We start from the raw sequence: 23,069 nt of genomic DNA, 5'->3' as shown, positions 1-23,069 counted from the left end.
CACAAACCTCATTTACACAATATTTATGGTCCTAAAACAATAACGTTTCCAGGTCAGCAGGCATGAGGCAAGGGTAATTCCAGTCATTCCTTCTGCCAACAGAAAGTCATGCAGGGTGGACTCCTGTCCACAAGCTGGAACTCAGTCCTGATAGATAATTAGTACCTACAATTTCCTCTGAAGAAAGAATGAAAAATACCTGCAAGATGAAATAGCCTTATGCATATATAAGGTATCCATAAAGTATTACTGTTCTTACCACTTTAACAGATCATTGGTGTACCCTAAATATTCACCTTACTTGTATGTATGTGATAGAAGCTCTGTAGCTCAGCCCTGTTACATCTAGTCCCTAGCCCTAAACTAAATCCTGAGTGCCTGGATTAAGGTGCTTATATCTGTGCTTAGCCACAGCTGAGCACTAAAATTCATTCTCCAAGTCTCTAGAAAATTTTGATGCTCAGCACCTCTGAAAAGAAGCCAGGATTTAGGCAATGACATTTGGAAAATGTTGGCCAAAGCTCCTTGGTTAAGCTCTACATATCTTGATAAAGAATTTTGTAAATGTGGAGCAAGCAAGCAATCTTTGTTTGGGCTGCAGACAGCAGTGCTTGAGGTACATACAAAACAGCATTTTGATTAGAAGGATAAAATACCAGTGCAACATTAGCTTGAGGTGGCTGAGAGGGGTCCACCTGATGGCTGATAAATGAAAAGGCTCATAAACCTGAGGTTACTTGTTCCTGGTTGTTATTTTTTTAAGAATTACAAGTTTTGTTTTCCCCATTCCATAGATTAAACATGCAATCTCAGGGCTTAGATAGGGCTTTTCCTGACATGATAGGCAGCACTGTGAATGGTGAAGAATTTTTGGAAAATTTGATAGAAAAGCAAAAAGCCCAGACACTCTAAGTGTACCCTACTTACTTGATAATTGACCCTTTTCTTTCTCTTTTGCAGCACATGCTTCTTTCCTTCTAAAGTTTTTTAGGGATTGTTCTGGCAAAAGCAGATAGTCCTTTACAAATCACAGCATTCACTAGTTTTTTAACTCAAGACAGTCTTTTTCTGTTGGCTAATTGCCATAGCTCATGACCACTTGCAACAGTCTTGGTAACTGATAATAAAACTGATGGCATTTGTTAAAGGCAGACTTGTGTTCACAGAGTTTCTTAGCAATCTTTTATTTAGGTTGGTTTCAGCTCTCAAATTGTAACTTTTCATTTAAACAATCACTGATAATCATAAAACTGATTTCAATTTTTGTTCTTGGAATCAGTCATTCAGTTTGTGGGCACTTACTTAGCTGCTTCAAATTCCACTCACATCAGATGACTGGAACACACATTCAAAGGAAAGAGGGATTTTGGAGATTTGGCTTTTTGAATGCCCAGCTGGAGACAGCACAACAAGGCCAACCTTCACCAAGTACGGACCACCCATTTCTAAGAACAAGATTGCCTCAAAGTGTTTCAAACTGAGGATCAGACACTTTTAAAACTTAGGCATACTGTCATCATTTGTATCATGCATAATACTAGAGTTACTATTTTTTTAAAAAGTAAGGAAGGTGAGACATCAGTGTTCATTACTTCTAAAAAACAGGTGCGATTTTCTGTTTGTGATAGCGTCATGGATTGCTCTGCAAATTTCAGCACCTTGGAGCCACAAATAAAAAAATCCTTTTTTTTCCCCCTGCTACTTTAAGCTGGAAAAAGAGGAATAGAAAAAAATCTATAATATATGAGCAAAATTATATCTAAATGGAGTGTTTTAAAATGTTTCCATCAGGCATCAGTAGATGGGTCTTTAAATGAAAGCCAAGTATTACAATGGCATCTATTTTAAGTATTGCGTTCCAAGAGAGAAAATATGAGCCAAATAAGTTAGTCTGTGTTGACATGTAAAGTACATCACTCCCATTGGAAGGGCTGTTGTGGATCTGAATGACCCAAAAGATGCTATGTGGCTCAACTGAATACCAGAGAGCAGAAGCATAAATGAACTTAGACACGGGTAATTCAATTGTAGTTATTGCACTTCTGAATCAGCCTGTATGTAAACTTCCACCAGACAGAAAGCACCTGGAAAAGCTCTGCTAAGAGGGCTTGATTCTTTGACAGCTTTGGATGACAGCCTACATAAACAGACAGCCAAGAAAGAGAGACATTGTCTTGTTTTTTCACTACAGCATTGTTTTTAAGATCACCTCCAAAACCCCAAATTTACAATTAGAAAGCATTCTCTACAAAGACAGCATGCTTGGGGTTTTCAATATATGCTTGATGTTTTCAACACTCCTCAGCTCATGCTGGTTTTCTTTCAGTGCTTATACCTCATTCTCCCCTGAACGCTCTAAAACTGAAATTTCTGCACAGACAAAAGCTTCGCTTCTTGGTTATTAACTTCATGGATGATATCACTTCCTTTTGTTGTTTACAAGCAAGAAGATTGTTCAGAAACATCATGGATTTGTGTAATCTAAATTAATTGAAAAAATAATCTTTATTTAGACAAAATAATGTGAAAATCAACATGATGTCAAACTGAGACTGATTTCAGTAGTAATGACAGTAACTGATTAACTTCATTCTGCTTAACAACGCTGCATTTTTCCTGCCTCTCCTTAAAGTCAATTGTTTCAAGACTCAAGGGATTTCTCTTATGCACATCTGCAAATTCAATGTCAGATTCAGATTCACATTTTGGTGGTGAATCAAGCTGGCCTCTGTTCACCCAATGAGAGCCCAGTTTTTACCAGACAAACAAATTGAGGTGATTTAATTCTTGTGGGATTTAACTGACATATTTACTTGTTTTTGCCATCCTTTTTTTTCTCATCTAATGAATCAAACATATTACTACACACTGTTGATAAATTGAAAATTATAGAAGAGAACAGATGAGACATTAACAACTTTAAACAAAACACGCCCAGTTTAACTCACTAATATCTGACACCACCAGCCCTTCAAAAGGAAGGTTACATTTTTTTAAAGGATTGGGAAAGAGAACTAAGACTTAAGGATCTTTTTTTTTTTTTTTTTTGTTTAAGCTAGGCACGCTAGAAATATTTGAAATTACTGCACCTTCACAATTTTATGTCTCAGCAGCATACACATATTGCTTAACAACACAGGTTACCTATATGTATTCTCTTTATATGAATGTTGGTAATGAAAGACTGATCAGCACATCAATAGATAAGGAATTTACTTAAATTCTTAGAAACTTAAAAAGCTAAGACTGGTACACTAATGTCTACTAATCTGATATGTATATGCAGTTGTTTAATCACACTACAAATAAAGTCTGAGTCTGCTTTTTAGTACAGAATTAAATTATGAAAAAAAAAAAAAGACAATTTGTTACTTAGTGTCTAGTCATGACCTAAGCCAAGTTATGAATTGACATGAATTGGACTTTTTCCACCAATGGGAATGAAACTTGGCGGCTAACATCTCTGTTCAAAGAGATACTTGACTCTACACAGAGCTCAGCAACAAGACCTAAGCTTGGCACTGCCAGTGACTTGCTGGGAGCCTTCAGGCAAACAATTCTTTCCATTTTCCTTGGTTTTCCTAACTCAAAGTTGGTAGTAACAAAACCTGAATACTTATCCTAGAAAGTTTTGTGGCTGAAAGTTGTTTTCAGCTCTAACCACTATACAGCTGTCAGTGTTAGGCACTTCATTTTGTTGAGAGCAGAGGCATCATTTCATTTTCTCTGGTTGTGGTATGTCAGCAAGCTCCCAAAGGAAGCAATACCCTTTCCCAGTTGTTTTTAAATCCTGACTGAAACCCAGCAGTCTACCTGGTAATGATGTTTTCAGTGGGCTTTTTACACTTTCACATACATTTGTTGTTACACTATTGGTTCACAGGCTGTTCCATCAAGTGGAAACGAGATTGGGCTGCTCATATCAGCAGGATTGGTTTGCTGCTGAGCAATAGCAGTTCATGAGACCTGAAGAGTGATCTTGTGCATGTTGCCCACGTTGACTTGTACTGATCACTCCCCAAGTTATTTCATGAGAGGCACTTAGATTAATTAATAATCAAAGTCTTGCTTGGGCTGAGAGAAGCAACAGCATCCATGTGTAAGCCTAATCGGGATAATATCCTCATGTCGCTCTCAGTTTTCTGCTGTAAAGACAGACTTAAAATATTGTAGAATACTTTCTTGGCCATGTAGAGTACAGAGTTTTCCGCTGATATCATTCGATGCAGTGAAAAAAGTCAGAGGACCAGTTTAAACTGAATTTACAGGCATTTCTGCTGAGAAAGCAACAGCTGCCTCACAGACATTGAACAATGAGGTCTGCTTTGAAGAGCTAATGCAAGTTTATTTGCTCTGCAACAGAGAAAACCTTCAGTTCTGATTTTTTTCAAACATTCTTTCAATAGTTTAGCCTGGGTTTTGCACAACCTTTACAGAATTAAACACTCTAGCAGACTGCTGCCAACAAAGGTTGCTTAATTCCTCAGTAAAGGGAAAGTCTTGTTATTTAGATAAAGTAGCTACTGTAGTAGATTTGCAGATATGTTAAGAGTATTACAGGATCTAGAGGTAGATTTAGGAAGAAAGTACTATAAAGCAGAAAAAATTAAACAGAGTACTTATTGAAACTAGAAAGACAGTATGACATGTGATGTGATTGAATCAGATACAAGCAGGTGGAATTGTGTTACCTGCAGGGTAATGCATGTTGCAAAGTGACACTTGATCATAGTTACACTTCCCTTTAAAACACAGTCACCTTTTAAGTCTCCCACTACTAATTACATTGGAGGAAGAAAACAGAAGCCACAGGGTTCTTCTGTCTGCAAACCGTCATATTGCGTTTCCTAAGTACCACTCTGTTAGCCACAAACTCTTGTCTGAAACTGGACTGGTGAATTCATCTGCCCTAGGTTCACTGTGACAGGACAGCAGCTGCTGTTACCAGAGGAACCACAGCAACACAGACTATTTAGTCTAATGCCTTCACTGTAGGGTCACTTTGCAATAGCCTTTCTGGAAAAAATTTCCAGAGTCAACTGAGTTTCCATTCTTCATGTGAACACAAGCTTTCATTCTGCTTTACTCACCAAAATGGAAGTATTAAGTACTTCACCATGGTGCATTACAGCAGATGGGCTACCTGTTGCTGGTTGATGTCTGACTGTGCATGCTTTGAAACAGTGTCAGGCTCTTGTCCAGGCTTTACACACATCTGTGTGTTTAGCTAGTGATATAGACACTGGAAAGACACAACCAGTCTAGATTTTTTTAGCTTGTGAAAATTCATCTGTCAGACCAACCTCTTGAACAAACATTCTGAGATTTTATTGGAAAAAATTACTTGAAGAGAAATGTACTCCCAGCACTCTCAAAACCCTGCATGCAAATTTGGTCCCTTTAGAGACTAAACAAATGTTTTAGCAGACTCAGCTGCAGAGGTTTTATTGTCAGGTTATTATAAGCTGCATTTTTTTTTTAATATAACTTCAAGAAAAAAATTTAGACACTTACAGGAGACTGACAATACTAAAATATGGAGGAAGAAAGAGACACTTGGCAAAATACATGAGCAAAACCCAGAGCTGGTTCTCCTCAGAGCTTGCTTGGCATAAAATATTTATGATCTCCATCAAAGCCCATGGATTTGCATAAATTTAAAGAGGAATCAGTCGATGTGTTTGCTGCACAAAATGAATGCATAGGAATTCTTTCCTTTCCCCATATTCTTGGATGACGTTTTGCTACTAGAAATTACAAACTAACTAAGCATTAAAAAGTGCTTTTCCCCAACACCACTGAATGGTCTGGTTTATGACTTTTGTTTTGGGATGATAACAAACTCTGGAATCAATCAGTTTTTAATGTGTGATCTATCTTTTGTTCTTTACTAGATATTTATTATGCTAATAATATTCCTTTGGTATCTCAATGTCCCCATTATTTGACACTATGGATATCTGCCAGTATATCAATATTTCATGAACTGCCCAGAACCTTGTAGATACACATATAAATCATTAACAATTGTAAGAGAAATTCTGGCATGTTTCAAGTCAATGGCAAAACTTTCCTTGACTTCAGCAAGGATCAGATTTTGCCTCTGCCTGGTTTGCAATGTGTCTAGCAGGTGTCACTGCCCTTTTAATGCCAGCTGTCAGCAGGTGTCTTTGCTCGAAGTTCCAAATAACAGCATTTGCCTTATTATCCAGCATATTAAAACTGTATTTTCTGCTGGCTCACACTTTCAGTCCAAGGTGGAGGTTGTGACATCTGCTCAAATGAGATTGCACACTGCTGGAATGAATTCCCAGATCATTCCTTGGTGTGTTTGGAGCTAATAAACTGAAGTTGATTTCTGTTCTATATGGCCAGAGAGTTGTAATAAAGCCTTAGGATGGTTGGCTTTTCCAAAGCATCCTGCCAGTTATAACTGTTGTTTATACCATTGACTTCATCTGAGCAACTGTCCAACACTGCATTGCATCCAGTAGGTTCCTGTGCTGGCATGTGGCAAACACGTGAGCAAATCATCTGGGTGTAGAAATAATAATATTAGCTAATATCTTGGATCTCTGGCACACTTTTCAGTCCAAGAGCTTTAAATAACTACACATGTTCATTAATGTCTTCCAGCTTCCACTATGAGGTGTGTAAATATTAATATAATCATTCTGTAGATGAGAAGACACTAGCACAGAGCTGTTAAATGCCCTGCCTGCTGGCTGGTAGGACTTCTGTGGGAGGTGGACCCTGCATCTAACAAGGCTGTTTGTTGTGTGCTCTCAGGCAAACCAAGTCAGGTGAAGATAAGTTGACAGCATATCTCTATATGTTCTGCCTAATGTACCCATCTTTCTTCAGTCTCAGGATTGGGTCTACCATGTAGGTGACAAATGGCTTCTTGAAAACCACATTTCATTTCCTCTGCTGGAGATACTCATGTTGAACGAAATAGTGACCTCTGCAAGAATTCATACATCTAAGTGATGGAGAGTTCATCTCTGGGGGGAATTTAACTCACAGGGATATGTTTCTTTGAAGAAGAGCTCATTTTAGGAGAATGAAATATTAATTTTCTCTTGTGATTTTTAGGAGTCAGAGCATATCTGATATTCTCCATCTTTGGCCATTGTCATCCCATATCTGTCCTCAGATATTTTTACACTTCTTTCCCCAATAAAAATACACCTGAAAATAGTGATATAAAAAGAGGATGTTAATAGCTGTGCAAGTCTATTGCTAGTTTTGATCTCTAACACAGCTATGTTGATCAGTCACATACAAATCTGACCCATCTTCCTTCATCAGACCTCATTCCAGTCAACTCCATTATTAAATTAAAATAACCATATCCTTTGTTTTACTGTTTTCATAACCAAATATGGTATCTACTAAAACAGATAACTATCCTGCTAAGATCTGAAATATCTTTTTAATGTTTGCCAGACGTAAAACTTATCCCAGCCAACCTTGTACTATTATTGCCTAAGAAATTAAAGGCATTAACCAGCTGCTGAGGAAGGTAAGTAATTTCATGGTTTTGTTTGCATTGTTCAGTTTTTGAGGGAAGAAATGTCTTGTATTTTTCTGGTTTCCAAAAGCTAAAGGTTCCATTTAATTCTGTGCTTCCATAGCTTCAGGCTATCACTTCTGAGTATGGCCAGGTTGGATGGGGCTCTGAGCAACCTGCTTTAGTTGAAGATGTCCTTGCCCACAGCAGGGGCATTGCAACCAGATGATCTTCAAGGTCCTTTTCCAACACAAACCATTCTAAGATTCTGTGATTCCCATCTCCCTGTGACTTGGACACCAGTGAAGGTGTTTAAGTATGTTAAATTCTCCACACTTTGAGTCATGGAAACAGGGGACGGATTTATTTTCTACCACATACAACACAGAAATTTTCTACGGGTAAAGTTATATCCATGTTGAAAGTTACAAGTTTGTAGATCACTTTGACTGACATGTCACCGTGATGTTATCCAAAACAGGGGTGGAACTTATCTATAAAGTGGTTTTACAACTGTTGTAGCATATTACTTCAAATTAGTTCAGGTTAAAATACCAAGGATAAAAGTAAGTGGACCTAACTCCTGGAGAGTTCTCCCACGTGCACACAAATCTGACTTTAGTACTAATTGCAGTTTGAACTCTAGAACAGAGAAGTTATATTGTCACATTCAGATGGCTACAGTATGTAGAACAGTTTAGATTTCGCGACTCCATCCCATTCTGTCAAAATCCTTCTTGCTACCTCCTGAAAAGACAGACATCAGACTCAATTCTACATTTATGGAAAAGTAAAATAAAATAAATTAATTAATATCACCCTAAATTTGTTCTTAATTAATCTAAAATGATACACATCTGATTTAGACTAAAAAAAATCATTTCCATTCTGCTGGCCAGAATGTTGTCAGCATCTTACAATCCATATTTATTCAAGATCTCTGCTTTCTACACATCTTCATAAATTCTTCATAGATATGTTAGAACTGTGATTAGAAACATTCTATCACCAAAATCTTTCTGTTAACTCAGAAGAGGTACCTATCTTTAGAATCAGCGGTAGTAAATCTTTTTATTCTCAGGAAATCATCAAAGCCTGGACTTCTATGGCTTTTTATAACTGAAATAGTTACAGAATCTCTGCTTAGTTATGTTTCCATCCAAATGTTCTTTCTGTTGCTGTCTATAGGACTTCAGCTACTTCAAAGTACTTACTTTATTTTGCAGTGCTTGTGCTATCTCCTATTATATAAATTTGAGAAATTTTTTAGTGCTCTGTATCATGGGGGCTGGAGCTAGGGGTTCTTTACGGTTCCTTCCAACCGAAATCATTCCATGTTTAATCAATGTCATAATTTTTATCAGCCCATGTTATTAATTATAAATATTCAATGGCACTTGCCATGTTTATTGCATGACTCATGCCTGACATCTGAGCATCGCTGCTGACTTGTCACACAACTCACCTTACAGCTGCTGTCTCTTTAAAGCTTTTAACCTGCACAGCTGTACAGCTGAGAGCCTAATGCAGTCACATGTGTAAATACCACCTACATAAACACATCAAGGGATGAAACTTCAGAGCAGAAATTCCAACAGTATGTGCTCTAAGTTTTAAGTAGCAAAGTACACTCATAAGATAAAAATAATTCAGTGCTTGGAAAAGTGGAGGCATTGCTTTTTGGGGTTAAGGAGTCGAGGGGCAGGAGAACATGAAATCTGCCTGAGTTCACAAGGACATTTCCCAAGTGCAACACAGTTCAAGAGGTGGGATGTGTCATAATTCCTTCAAACAGAGGCAGTGTTTGTGCTGCTGCTCCTGGATAAGTCTCCATGTTCCTGTAGAAAGGAAGTACCCTGAGACAGGGAACACCTCCTTCCTATGCCCCACATCTCTTACACATCTCCTGACCAGCCTTGGGGAGAGGACTTTCCAGCCACAAAATGGGAGTAGTATCTCTTCCCTATCTTACAAGGTACTGTGAAGAGAAATATGTGAATATTTAGGTACTACTGTAAAGATGACCAAATAAGCCACTGGCATGAGCTTATTGGGTACTATATTAGCATGGAGAGGAATTCTCCTTCTTGTCTGTAATGGGAAACTCCTAGAATCTTGCCTTAAAAGGAACAGACAATAAACAGCATGAATCCCTGAGGGGAATGAAGAGGAGGTCACACTTTACAGTCCATGTAGGCATTTTACTTCCAAGGGGAGCATTTTGAACATATTCTCAGTACTTTTTCCTCAGTAAACCTGAAAGCATTTTTCGTCTGTGATGAAATGTACAAATATAACATTTCTCCTTTCTGATAAATAGTAGTAGACCATGTTCCTTTTCATTTCCTACTCCTAACCTGAGTATAAAACATGTCTGTTTTATTACTTTGATTGTATTTAAGAGGAAAAGTATGGTGAAAAAGAAAAGCAGCCATACTTTCCTGTCATTGGTATTTTGATCCCTGCTAAATATGGGGGCATTTCCACCACTTTAATAGGAGCCCATGTTCAGCAAAGAATCTAATCACATACACAGCTCAACATCTGACACTCTCAAAAATAAATGAGATGCCTGCTTAATTACTTAATCAACTTAGTGCTCTGGAGACTTGAACAGAAAAGTTTTGCCTTTCTTTTTGATGTGAGATTCTATAATGACAATGTAGTAACTGTTTGGCAATTTCATATCCTTTAGGCTTTTTCCATTTGCAAAAAATCAAAGGTATAGAGTGTTCTATATTCAGTTATCTGGGTATCATCAATGAAAGATAGAATTTACTTTTGTTTGTTTGCTTGTTTCTGCACATCTACAGTGTGCAGATGACAGTCAGAGTTGTTCTCTGCCCTGATATTTTTCATCTGGATTGCATTTATGGAGTTTAGATTACTTCTTTCAAATATGCACTACATATTAGCAGTTACAGAAGTTAGCATAGTCCTTATGGCTCTCCCTAACTTTTAGAGAGAAATTACATAAAAGGATGTGGTGTGGGTCATGGATTTTAGCCAAACAGATCAACAAAGCAGCAAGAATTGCCTGGTGCCAGCCAGGGTAAGGAACACTACCTATACCTGTGATAAACAGAGCACATTGGTCATTGCATGATATATTAGCAAACTATGGGTTCTAACTTTTTATTAGATTATATAAAAAATGTGCACTTCATTTTTCCTTATAATATGAGACTAAGCTGATAAAAATTCCAGAATGGATAAAGAATTGGTTTGTTGAGATTGGCAGCAGTAAGGAACTGGTAAGTTTATACTTATTTTCTTTTTTTCCCCTTCTTTTCTTTTTTTTCTTTAAGAGGCACACACAAATAACTTGACTAAACTACACCATGCTCTTTATACCTACTGTTTCCTTTTACAAGTACCTATCCCAGAAACAGCTAGTCTTGGCTGCACTAGCAAATCCTTTGATGTGTTAGTTAGAATCAGGAAAAAATTCAAGACAGAAGTTCAGTAGTCCTAACAGAAGTTTAGATTTCATCATAAATTTGAATTTCTGTCCAAGTTCATGGTGTAGAAACATACCAGAGATAAACATACAGAGATACATAACTCGGTCCTGAAGGCCTGGCAAAATTTCTGTCTGGACCAATAATACTTCCTTATAATCTTCTTGGCCCTTGGAGGCCTACTCATTAATTGCAGTTCAGTGTGTTCCAACAAACATTTTCTGGGGAGGTGGTTTTGGAGGAATTACTTTCAGGCTGAAATGACTGAAAAGCTTATCACAGTTATAAGCCACTATTAACAAGAAACACATCTTGTGATAGTTCCAGTAAGAAATGGAGTACCATTACCCTATGTGCTTGTGTTTACCTCCAGGCATGGGTCTCACACATCGCCTGGCAAGCAAATTATTGAATTTTCATGGACTAAACAAAATACAGCAACTATACCTATCTGCAAACAAGTTGCAATCACACCCCAATAGCCTCTGATAGCCCAGTCATGAAGAATCGAGTTACTGATATTTGATGGATTATAGAAAATAATACCTATAGAATAAGTCCAAAGTACTGCATAAACTAAGGTAGAAAAATTCCTAGGGCATGATGAGGCAAATTAAAAATGGAGAAAAAGGAGAACTTTCTTTTATTGGCTTAAGAGAACACCTTTACAGCTAGATACTGAAAGCATTGTGCTGGTTCCTAATTATTCAGACACATATTTCTCTGAATAAAGTCCTCAGGAATTGTCTGCTCAAGACCACCCATTTCTTAAATTTTCACCGTTTGTCTATAAAGTGCCTGTTCACTTTCCATGTTTAGTGTCTCCTACACAGCATGAAAAAGTGGCATAAATGCAGCCCAGCCTAGCATGGTATGCACTGAACAGCTGCTTTTGTTATCATCTGAGGAAAAGTCAGGTTTTGGTGAGGAGTGGGTAGGAACAGGGTCCCTGCTCATAAACCAGAAGAACAAACAAGTAGTGTTAAGCAGAGCTGATATTTATCTACCTAAATCACTCAGATTATGCTTGGTACACAGACTAAGTTAGCCACATATACTGAAATAGTAAATTCCCTATAAAAGGCAGTCAGAATGATTCTTTTCAAAGACAAAAAACACAAGATTTTTTTTAAGGAACACAGAAAACCCATAAAGCTAACAGGAGTTCTATCTCAATGATTCTGAATTTACTACAATGGGGAAAAAAATAGGCAAGAGGATGCCATGACATCCCAGCCTTCTGTTGTTATTCTCATTCACTGGTAGAAACTTGGCACACCATTTTTGATGCAACTGCAACAAACTCAATTTTTCTTCTTTTCTGTTTTTTTTTTTTTGGTTGTTGTTTTTTGTTTTGTTTTGTGGGGTTTTTTTTTGGTTTTTTGTTGTTTTGGTGGGGTTTTTTTTGTTTTGTTTTGTTTTTTTTTTTTTTTTTTTTTTTTTGGAGTGTCTGTGAAGGAGCATAAAAATGCTTTTACCTCAGTTTTGCTCAGAGTTTTGGTTGTGATTCAAGCATCTCAAAATATTAAAAATAATTGCAACATTATGTGCTGCCAGCATTTGCAGTACAAAACTCTGTGTCTTTCTCACACTTTATTTAAAAAAGAACATTTTGCACCTCAATAGCTAGTTGTGGTTTTGGATCAGAAAGCACTAAGGGTTTTGATCTGTTCTGATTCCCACCCCTTCTGTCTCATTTTTCTTGTGGCTTAGAACAAAATATTAATGTGACTCATCTGTCATAAGTAATTTTCATATCCTCTACCTTCTATTTTGGTGTGTGATTAGACAAACGCTGTAGTTATGTAAAATTATTTGTGGTTTTCTTATAATGGAAGATATGAATCACAGGTACTTTAAGCAAAAAAGAGAACAATGTCAGGAGAAAAGTGAATTATAAATGAAAGCAACTTATAATTAATAAATACTTTAAAACATGCTATTTCAATTTACTATTTCTTAGTATTAAATATTACAGCTGTCATCTCTGGAACACTGTAAAAGGAAGTACTAAATGAGAAAAAAACCTGAGTTTATGGACTGTCTTACCCAAATGGAGTCCCAACTTTGATACCAAAACATTTGCAAGGACAGTAATTATACTTGGAAAGCTGGAATTCAAAATTGTAAATGTCAGTTCTGGTGCAGTTGAGGAAATCCTATGTCGTATGCTATTTTCAGAAAAGGCAATTATGTGTATATACTCCTGTAACTTTTCTCCAGAGCAACCTTCTATCTCACAGTAGTACTTTCTCACAAAAAAAACCCCTTAAAAATTCCCTAGAAAACAGAACAATCAATCAGTGCAGAAGTGCTACAAAGGCATTTCCAGCAGCTGACCAGATTCTTCTTTTCTCCCTCAAATAGCAGACTGAAATATTTTACTAAGTGGATCCAGTTCAGTGCAAGCTTCATTCCATGAAAGCCATTTGCATTTGGGCTGAATACTGAATCAGCAGGACTTAAATACCTGCTTAAAATAGAAGTTATATTTCTGTGACTACTTAAATTAACTCAGGACCATGCTCTTTCTGTGCTAAGAGAGAGAATACAGTGATTTTCTACCTTTCTGCTTTTGTCTTTCTGCATTTAAATTGCAAACAGAAAATGTTGTTTTCCACACTCAATTAATACCTGCAGGTAGCAGAGTGGAAAGGAGAGAAGACTTTAAGCCACCTCGCTATATTTGAAGATCAGTCCACAGAACTGTACTAATTGTACTAATTGAAGATTAGTACACAGAAAATAAGTTCTCTCCTCTCCTTTCAGATACAATTTTGCACAAAATAATTATTAAAAGCAGGGCAATGAAATAAAACTCTATCAATCAGGAAAATCAATGCTGAAATGTTCTTTTAGGAATGATTTCTCTCATTCTCCTCTCATATTCCCTCCCTCCCTTCCTTCTCCAAGAAACCTTCTTGGGATTTATTTTCTCCATAGCAAAAAAAAGACTCTTGTTGCTTCAAGTTGTTTACATCATGGCTTGTACTTGGGATTTCTCCAGTCTATATATCAGGATCTGCACATGACTGTATAACAGGAAGTCAGCTATTGTACCAGTAGGAAATCTTTCAAGATATTTTTTCAAGTTGAAAGAAATTATCTCACCATTACAGATTATCAGTTTTGAAAGTAGTGAAGTGGAGGAATGCACATCAAGTGATTGGTCTCAGAACACAAAGAACTGGGTAATAATAATAATAATAATAATAATAATAATAATAATAATAATAATAATAGATGAATGCTAAAGAAAGCATCTCAAAGTGGCCAGGAGTTCCCCTAAGAAAAATCGGTGGGAGCCTGTTGAATGATCTACTGGAACTGGAATTTATCTTTTATTTGTTACACTGGGTAACAAAACCAAACTCCCAGCTGAGGGCATCCTTGGAGCAGACAAGGCAGGCAGGGGTAGCAGTGGTGGTGTGGGATGGGGAAAGATGTGAGAGTGGGGATTGAGTGGCCTCTGTGTGAGGAAGTTTAAAGGAGACAGGGCACTTTTTCTGCTCATGAAGCTGCTTCTCCTCCTTGTGACCCCTTCTTTTACTTAATTTCTCTCCTCCTCAGAGGGAGGACATCCAGAGACTTTCCCTTTACTTCTATTGTTTCCAACATCACCATCTATACATTTTTCTGTTCTTTCTTGATTGTCAAGCAGGGGTCAGTCCTGGTTTGGAGGGACAAGAAGTAGGCCAGGACCAGGGCAAAAAGGCAGAGAAATCCTGCTGCAGATAAAAGGACAGATGTGACTGCTGCTGCTGTACTGGGGCGCTCTGGTACACACTGGCACTCCTTTACCCTCTCCCTAATCCCACAAAGGCAGTAACACCAGCACGGATGGTACAAACAAGAGGCAGGAATGAGCTGTTTGGCTGAAATGCCTAATCCCTCTCTCATCAGTCACAGGCAAAGTAGCTGCCATCCCCCCTTCAGTGTGGCAGTTTTCCACTTTGCTAAGTATACAAAGCTACTTCTGAGTTGGTAACTTCCCCTCATTCACTCAAGAACCCGAGCCAAAGCCCCAACCTTAAACACCTGCAAGTTGTAGAAAAATTTATATCCCAAGCTAAACTGCAGGGCACAGAGGTGTCTCTAAAAGTTCTGATAGGGTGTAGATATGTTCTGAATTACTGCCTCATCCTTTGAAGCAGAAGGCCTGTTTGGCAGGATAAACAAGGAGAACCTACTCTTCAGAAAACTAGGAAGCAAATAACGACAAAGTTCTGCATAACACATTGGCAGTTTCTGCTCTTCAGGCTTTTTTAGAGTCCTGTCAGAAAGGTGGCAAATGAGCATTTCCTTGTACAGCTCAAATGACTTGGATGAAATAAATTGCAAATAATCTATGCTACTCAGGCATTATCTCCTGTTAGTTCCCCAGGTGATCACATATCTCCTAAACTGCACCCCAAACTCATCAGGGATCTGCTTGCAAGAGAGGGGTGGAGTCAGGAGAAAATCAACACAGATTATCTATAAAAGCAAGCGTCACTGAAGACCAGATTGGTATTGCCAGAAAACTTAGCCTGTTATCATTAAAGAGATTTTTTAAAATAAATTTTATACCAGAGGCCAGAAAGCTTTGTCATGATTAATCTAATCCATAGTCTAAGACAAAAGGCCTGAAAAGCAGCCCATTTCTGTCTGAAAGGGGTTTGGACTTAGAGGGGAAGGTGCCTACCTGGCTGCTATGATGCAGCAGCTCTCAGAGCCTGTGCTGGGACTAGGTGGGCAGCTGGAGTCAGCTGAAGGGAGAAACAGATTCCAGACAGCAATCAGAATCTGAGGGGCTGGGTGGAAACAGTGCAGCATGGAGGTAGCAGGGCTGATGTTTGGAGGTCTCCTTTCTGTCAGAAAGCTCTCCGCTGTCTAGAAAATTCAAGCCTCTTTTGTTAAAATGCATTGTTCTGAGAATAAATTAACTAGTTCTTTTGTCAGATTTGAGAGATTTTACAATAGCCCTGCTGTGGCATTCAGATGAAACAGGGTAGTGGGCACATTTCAAACAGACTTGAGTCAATCTGAGGTAAAACAGTCAAGCAGGTTTCCATTGGGAACTCAGTAGTCCTTCCTTTCCAAATGCTCCCTGCCCCTAAGGTTTGCATGGTCTCTTGCTGGCCAGGCTGCCTGGGGTCCACTGGCTGTTGGGGTACAGGGCAGTGCTTCAGCACAGCCCTGCAGAGGTCAGGAGCTACTGCTCTTGAATTTGCACGCTACTGCTCTTGAAGTTACATTTTGCCCTGGCTGATAAAATGCTTAACGTAAATTGAGAGATACCTTTGGGTGTCATTGGCTCCTTGGAGTTACTGATTGGTGGGAAACCAGTGGCTCTGGAGAGAAAAACACAGGCAGGGAAGATGTAGGCCAAGTACCTCATTTCAACCACAAAGCAAGTCAGCACGGGAAAAGCGATCCCCCTGCTTTTCCATGAGCTGGGTTGCTGGAGCCCATGGCTCCCTGTGGGACAGATTAGCAGCAAGTGCAGTGCATGGTGAGCAGCTGAGGGCAGGGGCTATGCAGAGGGGTTCAGGGCCCTCCCCAGCTCTGATCCAGCACAGCACTCGCACATGTGCTCACTCCAGCTGCAGCACACTCATCCAGAATTCTCCATCTACAACTGAACCCTAGACGGCTCGATGGCAGCTGAACCCAGCAAATCACAGGGACTCTTCCCAGTCATGTCAGTGGGATTTGTGTCAGGCAAAGCACACAGGACTTGGTAGCAGCTGTGTGAGAATGATCAGAATATAAAATAGAAAAGCAGATTTTATTTTATATAGAACACTTGTATTGTCTGTGGCTCCCCTTGTTAGTATCCTCACATTATGAGTGCAGTAATGCCTGGGACTTTGGTAGTTTCCAAGCACAATGCCTTTTGGGAACTAATGATTTTATTAATGCATTGCATGGAAGGGTTTATATGTACATTTTCATGGGCACGACACACATGGAGAAATACAAGATTAGGTAAAAGTTTTTCATTTGTATTTCAGACTGATAATTTTATACCTTGTAATCTGAAAAAGTTAAGCAGTGTCCCTGTAGAAGGGTGGGAACCAGGCTCAAGGCACTTTTGAAATCCAAACCCATCTTTTGATTTACGGCATAATTATTACAGGATTGCCAACAAAAACACCAAACACTAGGATTTTTGGTCCATAGTCAAACTGCTACATCAGTTTTCACAAGCACTGAGTAACTAAAAAGGCTACTGAGAGTGAATGAGTTGGCAGGTTTTCATATTTCTGAAGAATAGACCCTGAATAAGAAGCTGGAATAGGGAATTAAAAGACTAGGTTAAGCCACTATGTTTAAAAATTTTCACTAATGGTTCTTGATGTTTCTGGGGGGGTAAAAAAAGGATATTATGCTCATACATTTCTTAAAAGCTTTCTTTTCCCCTAGGACCAACCTAAAATCGACAAAGTAACACTGGGACAATTGGAAATCTGTGTCTCTTAGTGTGAAAAGCAACCAACCTGTCCATCTTCTGCCCTGTCCCAAAACCTCAATGTAAGTAAGCTTTGTAATGTAAGCTTTTGTAGTGTAAGCTTTGCAGTCCTAAGTGAGTTCTATGTAATGCCAAAAACAAAGCACAACAGTTTAAAATGTTGACAACTTAAGACAACGTTGACATTTTAAGACAACTTTGAAGTTGTCTTAAAGCCATCACCTACACAGGATTTGATAAGTTATTCAAGTGTTTGCTATACACCTTTGAATGGAAAATTATACGGTACATAAATTTTGGTGATCATCCTCAGCAGCACTTTTTATCATAGACAAAGAAATCTACCCTTTCAGTCATTCTCCATTCTCCATTTCAGTTGTTTGATAGGAGAGAACATGTATGGCATTTGGCATATTTGTGTTTCTGTAAAGAAGCTTGGTTTTATCTTGGAACTAGAGTGAGCCATGCTGTTGATGTGCTTTTGTTCCCCAAAATGCATATGTACATGTGTCCACTTCCAGATGTATGTACCTGCTAAAATACACAGCAGTAACATTCACTGAGAAATCCATACTTAATACAATGTTTAGTTTAGCTCAGTAATGAGAAGAATATGTTAAACATGATTCCAAGCCTCAATGGAAATTTTCTGACGAGACATTAGCTCATACTGTCCACGGTCATCTTATGCCTGTGAGTATTGTTTGTTATCAAGTGTAACTTCTGGAAGAAAAAACGCATTATTCTTAACAAGTTGCATTACAGTAGTGTCGTGCACTGTTTTGGTTTCTAGAAAGCTAATTAACTGAAAGCATCCACATGGTAAGAATTAATCATGGAAATCCCTCAGACTTTCTGGACATATTTTAAGGAGGATGAGTGCCACATTCAGTAGCTTTTCTCGCTTGCGGAGAAGTCATATGCAATTTGTCTGAGATGAAAAACCAGCAGAGTCACACAAACATGGGAACCCACTGGGGAGCTCTGAACTATGAACTCAGTGGGGAGGACTGGTGCAGTGACAGGATTTTAGGATCTCTCGCCATTCCATGGCTGGAGCTGTCCCTGGTAACTGTTTTCACCCAGCATCAGCTGCTGTGACCTACCCTACATCAGCTGCTAGAAGAGTCTAACAAGAGAAAAAAGGAACAAAAAGAGAAAAAAAAAATGCTCAAGACTCTAGCCCACAAACTACTGACAGAGAATAAAACACTTCTCCATTTTTACTTTCTCCCAGAGCATCCATAAAGTTTTAGAGCCCATCCACTTAAGAAAACATCCATCCAAGAATGGCAGTGGACTTTGATAATTCAGCTGTGAAGTTTCTGTAGCAGTTGATGAAAAGACTGTGTAACAGCATTGCTCTGTTCATTAGTAATGTCTTCAAATCTTTCAATAAATATCTTCTGGTGTTACATAATTTAGATCACTTTTTTAAAGTATTGAGTTTTCAGTGGTTTAGAGTCCTTTATTACAACAGGTGAAACAGTAATATAAGCTATTAAATATATCTGCTAGACAGTAAAAAGTAACAGTTAATTTAAGCATTACAAATTAGCACCCACTACTTTTCATGAGTGGCAAAATTGCTTTGAGAAAAACACTGTCCTCCACAATTCACAGATATCAAGGAACAGAGAATTAAGGGGAAAACAAACTTAAAAAGAGGTTGAAAGTTCTGGAAAATATTGTTATTTCCTTTTTTTCTTTTAATCTGTTCCAGTGAATGGAGAAGAATTTCAGCAAAACATTCAGATCTGGATAGAAATATACCTCAAATGGAAAGGAAACAAAGCCCTCTATCTGTAGCAAGAATACAGAAAATTTTCAGACTTGATCATCAGCTGGCAGATAGATCTGAAAGGCATTTGGGTCAAATAGAAGTCCTGAGCTGCTACCAAAATCAACAGTCTAATTGTCTCAGCTGAAACTGGGACTTAGCTGTTGGGTTTCCTGTAACTACGTCTTGTCACAAACAGCTCTGTGAAGTTTTTCCTCCAATAATAAAATAAAATACAGCAAAATTAAGATAAATACAAGAGACAATGAAGATGAGTATACAGTTCCCGACATAAGGAGGGGAGCAGATGTTAGAGAAAACTCATGAAGATATCAAAATAGTTCTTGTCAGTTCTAAATGGTTGACATGACAGTTCTTTGAAAATAAACAATCAAACATCTGAAAGTAATTGCTAGACTAAGGATTTTATTTTATTTAAGCAATAAGGTATTTAAAATATATATTTAGAATGTCAAGCTTGCTTCAAATTGCTTTGGTTTTCTACACAGTGTCGTGGTAGTCACCACCCACCCAAAAGTGGTATTTTAATAATATTTTTTAATTGAAAGACAACAATTGAAACGAAGAAAGCAAAACTATTCAGAAGGGTTACCAGAATGCACAGCTTGACTTCAGACACTTTCTAATCTGATCAGGAAGCAAAATAAAAAAGAAAGAAAACTGTGCTGAATTCAGAGGCACTGTGTCAGATTATAAAGTTATGCAATTTTATGTGGATTCACTGAGGTCGTATCTCAAAATCCAAAGCAAACCTAAGTGACTGAAAGTAATGTTTCTGTTTATATAGTCTGATATTTTTTCTGTCTATCCTTTTTCCTGTTGAACTGCCTTTTATGCCTCTCATTGTATAAACCTCTTGAACATAGGCATCTCCTCTGTCCACAGTTTCCTCCTCATTTTCTTGTGCTTTATGTGCCTCCATTCAATCCCTGCTTATCTGATAGTAAGGATCATTTTACTGGTCTGCCTTTTCCCTGTCTGACTTGGGGAGCTGGAAATACTGGAAGACTTTTAGTGGAACCTAAACCTCAAATTACTCAAGTATTTATGGAAATGTTACCTTACATTTCCAGGACCATTTATTTTAAATAGGAGTCAGTTGCTGGACTCCTTCACTCACTCATGAAAACCTAGCTTCAGACTCCTCACAGCAGCTTTGGATGGGAGGAAATTAAAGGAGAATTACAAAAGAAAAATCTTTTCCAAACATAGCAGTGTTATTCAATAGCTTAGAAATGTACCTGTTGGTGAATGTGGTTTCTTTAACTAATCCAAGCATTATTGTGAATAAACCCAATGGTTACTTTTGTCTGTGTTTTGAAGAAAACGGGCTTGTTTAGGGCTTTAGTAGTGATAATTGACACAAAAAGCTCCAGTACAGAAGAACACATAAAAAGAACAGGATGAACTTGCCTCCATGAATGATTAGAATTGAGGATGTTGTATAGAAACCTCCTGCTTGCTGTTAGTAATGATGATGATAAGTTTATGATCCCAGGCTGTGCAGAGGAGAGATCTGAGGAACCTGCTGCTCACTAAATTCTCTGCTTCTGAGTCCCCCTATGCCCCAGACCAACTCACATGAAAAGAACTTGAAGGCAGTAGGCAGCAGATTTTTCGTCTGGTAATGGGAAGTTTGTGGAAGACTGGAACAATGTGCCTCTCTGATTTGGGAAACAGTTATACCAAACAATAAATGTTCTTATAGGTTTTGCATTATGCATAAATCCTCCTATTTATATGCTAAAGCATATGGTTTATTAACCACTAACTCATTAACAGTAACACATAGAGCATACAGCTGCCATCTTCACTTTGCCAATGTTTTCCACACATTTTCCATAGCTTTCACATTCAGGAAAAAGTAACACTAAGTGAAAAGTCTTCTTTCAAAAGCCTCATTAACAAAATGTACCAATGAAATGATTCCTTGTGAACTCAGTTTCTTTTGGAAACACCAATGTATTTTCTGTGCAGAAGTCTCTCAGGAAATGGCTCATTTTAAGACAGTTTTCTAGACCCTAAAGAGTTCAGACACAACTCTATTAATGCCTTTGCCTTGTAAAGTTCAAGGAATGCTACCACAGTGTGAAATGAAATTTGAAATACTTTAAATATTTGAATAGTCAGAATAATTGCCCATCTAATACTAAGAGTTCACCTAAAACATTTGGTATATAATTCAACCTTCTATTTTCTTTCAAAGGAATTTTATGTAGCTGTCTGGTTTATTTAAATAACTTATTAGGCTGTCCTGTTTTAATTGGCAGTTACGCAAATAGCAACAAATACTACAGTTCACGGTAGTCTTCCATAGGAACAAGAATGGTTGAGGTCTAAAGGCACCTCTGGAAGTCACCTTGTCCAATCCCCCTGCTCAGGCAGGGACACCTAGACTGGTTGCCCAGGACCATGTCCAGAAAATGTTTGAATTATTTCCCATGATGAGACTCCACAACTTCCCTGGCAACTGATGCCAGTGTTCAGTCACCCTCACTTTTCTACTCCCTCTACTCACTCTCACAATTTCTACTTTATATATCTGAAATGTCCTTTGCACTTGTTCTCTGCAACAGTCTAGCTCCTCATTTACAAGGGTAGATGAATGTTGAAGCACAAGGCTGAAATCAGGGATATTTCATTTAAGAAGGCGATGCAGTTCTTTACTGAATGTATTTTGGACCATTTAGTCGGCAGTCACCTGTATGTTCCTGTCTTAATGGAAGATGGTGTAAATGGAGTCAGCTGTGCAGCAGCAAGGATTCGGGACACAACTTGGGAATATGAGCTATGCCAGCTGATGGCAAAGCTAAGACTTTTTATAGAATATTTCTGCTTTGGGTGCAAACAGCATATTTCATGCTACTTTGCTTGCATTACAGCCATTTTTAAGCAATCCACAGAATGGAGACTAAATATTTTGAATGTGCAAAAGGTCTGGTGTGTACTCAGGTCCCCCCTCCTGTGCAGTGTTTGTGAAGCTGTCCGTTGATAAATCACAAACTGAAAAGACAAAGAAAAGGCAACAGCTTGTAGCCTCTGCTGACAGTGTAAATAGAAATTTGAGTTTGGCAGACAAAGTTCACAGTTTGCAGTGAAAGGTCATAAGGATTTCAAGCATTTTTGGTATTTTGTCTCTGCTGTCTGCTCAATATCAAGCAAATAAAAAACCCCTGATAGACAGCTTCCAAATCTGTATACTTGGCATCCCTGCTCAGCCTGAAGGAACATGGGAATTTCTGTCTTTGGCATTCTACAATTACTTTAGGACACGCCATCCTAACAAAGCTTTAACACTTACTCAGTCCCAACTTTTGATGTGATGTTTGGTAAGCTAAAAGGCTTACCCAGCTCAGGTAAGCCCAGTGGTCTGCAGTTTTTCTGCTAAAAAATTAGCATGATGAGGAAGTGTTACATAATATGTTAACTCTCAACAGGACATGTTTGTTTTTTCCCAACCATTGTACACACTAAAATACATCAAAAACTTTTATGAGAAATCTCCTACAATCTGCCGTTGAACCAAATGAGACTTGGAGGTGTCTGACTTTTTATTATTATATTAAATTTTTGCCTGCAGTGAGTTCATTCCCTCTTTTGGATATTATTAACATCTCATTTAGGAAAGGTTTAGCTCTGGCCTCAAAAACACTGACAATGACATTTTTATTTCCCAAACTCAATTAAATATATACCAAGTGGAGATTGTTTTCCTGGAGGTATGTAACCTCAGAAATCTAAAGAAAAGTTATATTACCTAGGTACTTCAGATGTGACTGCAGCCACTGCTTTTTGAAAAATCACTACTTGCTGTATTCAGGACTGTGCTGTGGAAATGGA

The 23,069-nt window shown here is 38.1% G+C and overlaps 1 protein-coding gene across 1 annotated transcript in view; it reads left to right on the top strand.

Annotated features, from left to right (window-relative positions):
• Positions 1-23,069, top strand: part of COL8A1 (collagen type VIII alpha 1 chain) — an 87,872-nt gene that overhangs the window by 37,157 nt on the left and 27,646 nt on the right. Inside the window, exon 3 of the mRNA XM_041410983.1 lies at positions 17,383-17,490. The gene's annotated coding sequence lies outside the window, so the exon portion shown is untranslated. The remainder of the gene's footprint in view (positions 1-17,382; positions 17,491-23,069) is intronic.

Source organism: Onychostruthus taczanowskii, unplaced genomic scaffold (genome assembly GCF_017590055.1).
Source record: "Onychostruthus taczanowskii isolate IOZ18803 unplaced genomic scaffold, ASM1759005v1 scaffold34, whole genome shotgun sequence".
NCBI lineage: Eukaryota > Metazoa > Chordata > Aves > Passeriformes > Passeridae > Onychostruthus > Onychostruthus taczanowskii.
This window is presented reverse-complemented; position numbering and strand designations above follow the sequence as displayed.